Raw genomic sequence first — 9,015 nt, forward strand, 5'->3', positions numbered from 1 at the left:
TATGTGTGTATGTATTTTTACAGAAAACCTTACAAATATAGAACAGCCCAGAGAAAATAAAAATCACCTGTCACACAATCAACATGAATGTCATTCCTTTGGTGAGAGCAGGAAAAACTCATAGAATCAGAGAAAACACAGGAAGTTCTTTCTAGCCTCAGGATCTGCTGATGCCAATTCACCAGCCACTTCAAAGTTCACAGGTCATGCCTCTTTATAGGTTCTCAAATATCTCTACTGTTACCTGATTGCTGGCACCAATGCATTTATCATCAGGCCAACAGTGATCAGTAAACAAGGACACAAGAAGGCTATGACTGTAATCTAAAACTTTTTGTTCCTCTAACATTACAGCTGGATAGAACCTTGGAAGTTCATGTAGTCCTACCCACCATGCTTATCCTTCTTTGTTCAGAAGGAAATAGACATGGAGATGTTAAGTGATTTTCCCAAGTGTCACAGCTGAGTAGAACTGAAATCCAGTCTTCCAGTTATCTGGCCAGGGCTCTGTCCAAGGGAGCACATGGTGAATGAATCTCCCCAAGTGATTGGGCTACATTAATTATGTAGTCAGACTATTAATGAGCCTGAAAGGCAGACCACAGTGAATCTATATGACCAGACAAAAGCATCTAGACAAACTTTCGACTCATAATAGGCAATTGCGTGGGCTCTGGAGAGACAAGCTACACATATATCATGTGGCCAAATTAAGGTGTGTGTCCTGGGCCAACTAATCATAGTACCAATGTGTGATCCCCACATTCCATGGAGATTTGAGCCTAGTTAGAGACCTATGAGGAGTTTGAGGGGTCTCAAGACCAAAACAAGTTGGGAGGTGTGCAGGACTTAAAGGAATCTTAGAATGAAGCTGAATCTTACCAAGGTAGTTAGTTAATTGCTGTCAACTAGGAAAAATTAAAAAAAAAAAACCTGGACAAAACAGGGTACAATACCATAGACATTCCAACCTGCCTCTGTACACCAAGACCAGCTCTGCCTCACACCTGACCCAACAGACGTTGCATAGTATCCATGAGCTTTCTGCTATGGCTCAGCTTATATGGTCCTCATTGGTAGAACACCATGAATCCTTGGCACAATAGAAGGAAGGAAATGGAAACTTTATAGGCATGCCAGAATTGCTCCCGTACTATTCCCTGCATGATTCAGTCAGCCCTGCCCAACCGGTTATGTAAGGAACAAGTATGTGTCTATGTGTGGTATTGGATGATGAGTGGAAATACCTACTTCTAAGTTCATGACAATTCAGCAGGCCCTACAGCCAGACTGATTCCAGTGTCTCTCAGATGGAGAGATGTCTTGCGAGCCACTCCCATTAAAAGAGCCAGAAAGTCTATTGATTGATTGCTTCTATTCCTTGATAATCATCTATGGCTACAGGAGGAGTCAGAGGTTCTTCAGAAAAGTGCCACCATTGGAGTCACTGGAGGTAGAGATGTGATGGGGGAGAGGCTGAAGTCAGCACGATATATAACTGAACAGCCAATAGGTGGTTTTCTTCTGGATGGCTTCCAAGGAATCCAGAAAGCCTAGAAACTAGACTCTACTTGATGTCATCAGTCACTGCAAATCTGCTAGAGGACAAACCAAGGCTCAACTGTGGAGTCAGCCAGCCAGATGAGGTGCTAAAGTGCATTGAAAGGGGAATGGACTTATTCAAGAGTTTTTCCCCCTTATCAAGTGATAGAATGGATTTGTGCCCTGACTTTCAGCTTTCAGTAACTGTTTTAAATCTCTTTAAAAGTTTAAAATTTTTGTGTTAGAGCTTTGAGAGACAATCCTTATTCATTGAAGACTCCATTCTTTATGTGTTTAACATTTGTAATAACTCCTTCATTTAAGAATGAAGTGAAAAAAAGAATGTTATAAAAATACTCTTGGGGCGCCTGGGTGGCTCAGTGGGTTAAGCCGCTGCCTTCGGCTCAGGTCATGATCTCAGGGTCCTGGGATCGAGTCCCGCGTCGGGCTCTCTGCTCAGCAGGGAGCCTGCTTCCTCCTCTCTCTCTCTGCCTGCCTCTCTGCCTACTTGTAATCTCTCTCTGTCAAATAAATAAATAAAATCTTTAAAAAAAATAAAAAAAATAAAAATACTCTTAATGGGTATATATTTCTGTATGAGAATGTTATAAATTATAAAGTTATTTCTTTTTTTTTTTTAAAGATTTTTTTAATTTATTTATTTGAGAGAGAGAGACAGTGAGAGAGAGCATGAGCGAGGAGAAGGTCAGAGAGCGAAGCAGACTCCCCATGGAGCTGGGAGCCCGATGTGGGACTCGATCCCGGTACTCCAGGATCACGCCCTGAGCCAAAGGCAGTCGTCCAACCAACTGCGCCACCCAGGCGTCCCTATAAAGTTATTTCTATTAGCAGCAACATATGGAAACATATAAAGTTATAGATAGATATAGATAAAATTTGCTAATAGAAGATACTAACAAAACTGCTACATTTACATTAAGGGTGGAGATAGTTCTTAGAAGGAAATTATCAGAAATAGTAATAACCTTGTACCTTGGCAATGACTCAGGACATTGAGAATCTGGGCAGGTTATCTCTGGGAGCAAATAGGAAGGTAAGGGCCTTTCCCTGGACAGAGTCTGACAGTTGGGAAATAGTGTAGATCCTGCTTAAGTATATATCTAACTGAATGGATAAAAGTTTACAGTAAACCACTTAGATGGAATAACTTTCAAGATTGGTTTTGCATTGGAATTCTACCTGCCTACCTATCAAGAGAGTTGGTTGGAACTTTTCTGGCCCGTGTAGATGACACATTTATCTTCAATAGTAAGTGAGCCAGTGTAATCTGCAATAGTAAGTGTGCCAGTGTAGAGTTGACAAAATAACCATAGATTTCCCCCTTGTATCTGTCTGTGGTTTTCTTGGTTTGGTAGGTAGGAAAGAGGGAGGTACAATAAAGTACTTGTTGATCATGAACTTCCACTTTTATAGTTATTACTATTACTAGCTTTAGAGTGAAACTGTCTACCATAAACTTCAGCTAAGAAACTTCAGTTGGTGTTTGAAATTTAACTGCAGTGCAGTACTAAATTGTTTTTGTATGTTTTGTTGATGATGGTAGTATTAGTGGTGAAAGGGGGAAGAACCAGCAAGAAGTTGCACTTGCCACTACAAGGTGCACTAGGCTCTGAGAGGACAGTTTAAATAATGTTCTGTGACCACAATGAAGATTACACTTTCCACAGACCAGCAGAGCAAATGAGGAAGAAGTCCATGGTGCCTCCAGTGGTTATTGGGCATTGTTAGTAAAACAAAATATGGTTGAATTTTAACTCTAAACTCACTGATAATACAGAGACTTACCAAAGGCCAAAGATGATAAAACAACAACTAGAACCCCAAAATCTTTTGCACAACCAATATATATACCTACCACTGACACTAGAATAAAAACCCAAATTTACCCTAATGAAAGTGTAGTGGGGTAGCTGCCTTTTAGGAAATACTTGTGATCCTATTTCCTTAGAGCCACTGCAAAGTTTCTGTTAACATAGCTCTCAATATAGTTAAGAGCAATAATTTTACATGAGAACTGTAGGGTTGAAAAGGTCTTGAGGTTCACTACTCTAATCCCACTAAGACTGAGCTATCAGATCATCCTCTAAACAGTCAAGAAAATCCTTTTCCTTTCAAAGAAGGTAGCATTCTGGTTTTTAACTTAGTATGTTATTCCTTTGGCAGCTAAATGCTGTGATTTTTATAACATGTTAAAATAACTCAGCATAGATAGTATGATATTATGTATATGTTATCCAGATTGTACTTTAATTTAGGGGGGCAATTGGTTTTCAAATTAAAAATCTACAATGATCAGACTAGGGCAGGGCTAATCCATATTCCACAGGTTGTCAAGTAGCTTCTCTCAGAAAGGCTAGACTCCACAGCCAGATTTTTTCAAGTGCTTCTGTTTTTCTACTTCTCTCAGTACATAAGGCTTTTGCTAATTATTCATACAGAATGTCAGAAATAGTCTTTTATTGGTGAAATTCATTGCTTGTTAATTACCATGATTGATTATTAGAAATGGGCTCTTGCTAGAGAAATGGAAGGTCTTCAAGATACAAATATAAACATTGGCTAAAATATTTTAGCATTTATCTTCAGATCTGATGAGTGTTTTAGAATGCAGTGAGGCATTCCCATCAAGTGGATCCCAGTTTGAGCCACTAATCTATGTTCTAGAAAATATCTTGTGGCCTGATGTTGACTGTAGACAAAAACTTATGCCTCTGGAATAGTGAGTGTTGTATCTGCCTTGAGTTTCCTTTCTTGAAAGGTAGTGGTAACGGCACCTAAAATGACAGAGAGCTAAGCCTTTACAGAACTTACAGAACAGATTTATGATCAGTTTCTGTCTGCTTGCTAATGTTTAATTAATGTATGTGTGGCAGAATTTGATCTTATATTTGCTTCCATTATAACTTGGCAGTGAGGCCTGAAGAAAGTAAGTAAACCTCACTCACCTCAAACTTCTTTATGACAACCCTTATCTACAGAGAAGAACCTAAGAGTTGTGCATGATTAAATTAGCTTAGGTCAGTTTGCAACAGAAACTTTTTCTGTAGCTGCATTGAGTAATTACTCTGTAAAGCAAAAACTTCACAAAGAAAGGAAAGGAGTCCAGGGTGGTATTTTACTTCTGACCCAGTCTCTCTCTCTCTCTCTCTCTCTTTGGACATTTGTTAAGTTAATGTGTTTAGGGCTGGCCTGTCAGAGGAAGATAAAAGCTCAGGTTCTTAGAGGAAGTGAAAAAAAATTGCCCTGTTGTGTGTATCCTCAACTAAAGCCTTTGAGAAAGATGAATGTCGGGATTAAATGGATATATATATATTTGTTGTTGTTGTTGTTGTTTCTTAGTACAGAAATGTGCTAAATATCTCAGATTTTCTGTGTTTTCTTCTTCTCTCTGATATAAAACAGGAAAAGAATATTCATAAAAAGAAAGAAAACTATTATTTGCCTTTGGTTTCAAGAAGAAAAATGTGTATGTGGAGGGAGAGGTTGGAGGGAAGACCAAACAAACAAACAAACAAAAAGACCTGAGGAGTGAGAATTATCTTCTTCATAGACCTACTGCAGGGCCATTACCTGGCTGGCAAAGTATAAAAGAATGGCTTATCAGGGAAGACCATCCTTCTATTTGTCTCTCTCTCTCTCTCTCTTCTTATCGCTCTCTCTCTCTCTGGAGTTCTTAAGGGTCAGATTGAAAAACAACTCCAATCTATAACAAGGGGACACAGGGACTGCTAGATCAAGTTAATCTGGAATATACCCAGACCAAAGCTCCAGAGACAAACTTAAGAAAAGCAGGTGTCTAGAGAATTTTAAGAAAACCCTTGTAGATCCTGAAAAAAAAAAAAAAACAGTTAATTCAATGAAACATAAGAGGTGAAAAAAAGGAAGAGGACTCCTCCAAGCTAGCTCATCTCTGTTTCTGAATAAAGACACACTCTCCCCTGCAAGTCCAAATCTGAACTCAACCTCTCTATGAATATAGCCTGATTAACATTGACCTATTGCTGCCTCTACCCTTTGTTCCCACTACTACCATGTTCAATTCTTTGTATTTTAGACTCTTGAACCCTTGTATATGCATTTCCTTTCAGCTGTATTAGTTTGCATTTGCTAGTATGCAAGTATGAAAAGTTAAACTTTCCAAATATTGTCTAAATTTCTCTCATATTAAACAGTGAACAACCACCTCTGAATACTATATTGCTTCTATTTTATTATAAAAGAATCTATAAGAGTATCTAATTTTACTGCTTTATAATAGAATTCCAGGATATTAATTAAGGTTATTTATGTAGCCTGGGATAGATAATTTTATTCTGAGAGTAATTAGGAACAAAACTGAGATAAAAGAAGAGGCAGTGACTGAATTGTAGCTCTCTAATCTCTAAGTGGCTTTTTTGTTTCTCTACCCCACATCATGTGGAAATTAAAACAAACAAACCAATGAATAAAAAAAAGAACAGAGAAGAGAAGGAAGATAGAGAGAGAGAGAGAAAGAGAGAGTGAGAGGGATAGAGAGAGATAGTGAGGGTGATATGTGTAGGTGGAACAAATCAGTGCTGGTTTGCTTGGCACCAGTGAGAGTAGGGGGCTCCTGTCTGCAAAAATTTTGAAGGGATTGGTAGATAAGTAAGAAATATGTGTAACTCTTATGAAGCTATCCCATTTTGGAACATCTTGTTCAAAGGCATTATCTATGTGTAAAGACAGGAAACAGATTATTGATACTTGCACTATTTGTCCCAGTTGGGAATCTCAAATTTTAATGAGGATCCTGTCTTCCTCATTTGCCCTTTAAGACCTCCTAATCCATGTTCTGAGTGGCTTGGTTCTCTGGCTTTACATATACTGGCCTTTTTAAAAAGATTTTATTTATTTATTTGACACAGAGAGGTCACAAGTAGGCAGAGAGGCAGGCAGAGAGAGAGGAAGGGAAGCAGGCTCCCTGCTGAGCAGAGAGCCTGATGTGGGACTCGATCCCAGGACCCTGAGATCATGACCTGAGCTGAAGACAGAGGCTTAACCAACTGAGCCACCAAGGAGCCCTACATATACTGGGTCTTATTTGACAATTCAAATAACTGTCCTCTGGGCACTATTTCCATCCACTCTTCATTTTATGCTTCAACTTTATAACACTAATATAGTATCCTTTTCTCCCATATTAGTTGTTAACAGAGATAAACTTAGATCTTTATTTCAAGAGTATCCCATTTTATAATTTTCATACATAATAATCATTTCTAAACAATAATTTCACAATATTTATAGATTACAGTTGAGGTCAGTCCATGGTGTTATTGGGTGGTGGATGAGGGATCCTTCCTTTTTCTCATTTTATTCTTTATTAAAAATATTTATTTATTTGAAAGAGAGAGAGAGAGTGAGGGTGAGCCCAGGGGGAGGAGCAGAGGGAGAAGGTCAAGCAGACTCTGTGGAGCATGAAACCTGACACAGGGCTCCCTTAGATCATGACCTGAGCCAAAGTCAGGAGTCAGACACTTCACTGCTTAACCGATTGAGCCACTCAGGCACCCCTCATTGTATTCTTTTTTTATTCTTTTTTTTTTCTCATTTTATTCTTGATAACAAAGGTTCTTTATGTCCCTGCCATAGGGGAAGCTGACTGATTATAGTAGAAGAAGAAGAGTCCTATAGGTTCCCTACTAAGTTGATTTGAGTTCTATTCCTCAACCATTGCTTACAGTGATAACGAAAGGGAAATGGTAACAAGCTCTATATGCAATTTCTTGTCATATCATTGTGAGACTTAAACTGTTGATTATATTGCTAGGTCACAGGTGAGAATCTTGGTATGAACAAGATAGTCAGTTGTCTGAAAATAAACTTTATAGTCAAACTATGTTATTAGAAGGATTTCTGAAATTATTAACATGATCCCTATAGGAGATGCCAAAATGAAAGAAAGTACTATTTTCTACCTGCAAGGGAATGTTGGTTACATGCAAAACAACAGAATATTTGAGGGTATAATTTATTGGAAATGTAAATATATCAACATTACAGTCTCAAATGCTATTGATGCATACTTATTGCATCAGTTTATGTTATGCTTAGTTTAACTGCATATTGCTCCCTGGCACATTATTATTTTATTGTTTATATATAGATAACAGCCTGTGTTTGTAGCATACCAATCCATTTGTTTTTCATATTTTTAGAATTGCAGGGTCACAATATCTTATCAGATTAACAGTTCAAATTTATTAACTTGCATCTTAGTATTTGCAACCATTTATACATATTGTGCAGAGGGTTACTTTCTCTATACATGGGAAATAAAAAGATTTTCTAAGAAAATGAATACAGTAACAAAGATTAGAAAGAGACTATTCATACTTCTTAGTAAAGTGCTTCTTTAGAAAAATTTTGAAGTACTTATTTGCAATCAAAACTTGTGTACCTCTCATAATATATTACATATTAAACAAAAGTCTTCTCTGAGTACTTGCTCCACTGTTAGATGTCCATTAGCTGATTGGATTAGAGATGGACAACTGGCCCAAGGTACCCAATAATTTTTCACTCTCTTTCTCCCTCTCTTTTCCCCTTTCCTCCCCTTCTCTCCCATATATATATATATATAAATATATATATATTATTCATATATATATATATTTGGACCTGAGGAAAGGGAAAATAACACTTAGAGATTAGAGAGCTACAACTCAGAGTCCCTGGCTCTTTTTCATCTTGGTTTTTTCCTAATTACTCTCAGAGTAAAATTATCTCTTTAGTCTACTTAAGTAATCTTAACTAATATTCTGATATTCTATTTCAAAGCAGTAAAATCTTGGTACCCAAGGTGGTGGGTACTTTCCTTAGAATTTATAATTAAAGCATTAAGAGAGTAAGACAATTAAGCAAAGGATGCTTTGCTATGTGAAATTTTGGCCAGAGTCAACTCCAGAAAAAGTCTAATTACCATAGTAAGGCTGGAAATATAGAAAATTAGAGATCCGTGAGTATAAATAGAAAATAAGTCAGTAAAGAAAATTAAGAGAATTAAGCATATGCAGACAGAAATAGAGAGGAGGGAACGTATGAATCATGAGAGATAGGAAAAGTAGTTTTAGTTACTGATTTTCCAGTTTCATTCCCACATGGCCAAATAGTATTTTGAGTTCAATCCTTGGATGTCCATAAGATTCCCTGTCATATCCATACAATAAACTTATCTTGACTTTTTCTACTCTTATAAAAAGATTATAAAATTAATCACCAATTAAGTTTTATTTGATGTTATGTGTTAGTAATATACTAAATGCTATGGGGCAAGCAAAAAAAAAAAATGAAGCTTAAGACATGGCCCTTTTAGGAGTTGGGGGAAATTGGAGGGGGAGAAAAACCATGAGAGACTGTGGACTCTGAAAAACAATCTGAGGGTTTTTTTGGGGGGTGGGGGCTGGGAGGTTGGGTGAGCCTGGTGGTGGG

The 9,015-nt window shown here is 37.5% G+C and overlaps 1 pseudogene; it reads left to right on the plus strand.

Moving 5' to 3' along the window:
• Positions 1–865: 865 nt before the first annotated feature.
• LOC122896510 lies at positions 866–1,746 on the plus strand (annotated as a pseudogene).
• Positions 1,747–9,015: the final 7,269 nt, after the last annotated feature.

Source organism: Neovison vison, chromosome X, assembly GCF_020171115.1.
Source record: "Neovison vison isolate M4711 chromosome X, ASM_NN_V1, whole genome shotgun sequence".
In the NCBI taxonomy this organism is placed as follows: domain Eukaryota; kingdom Metazoa; phylum Chordata; class Mammalia; order Carnivora; family Mustelidae; genus Neogale; species Neogale vison.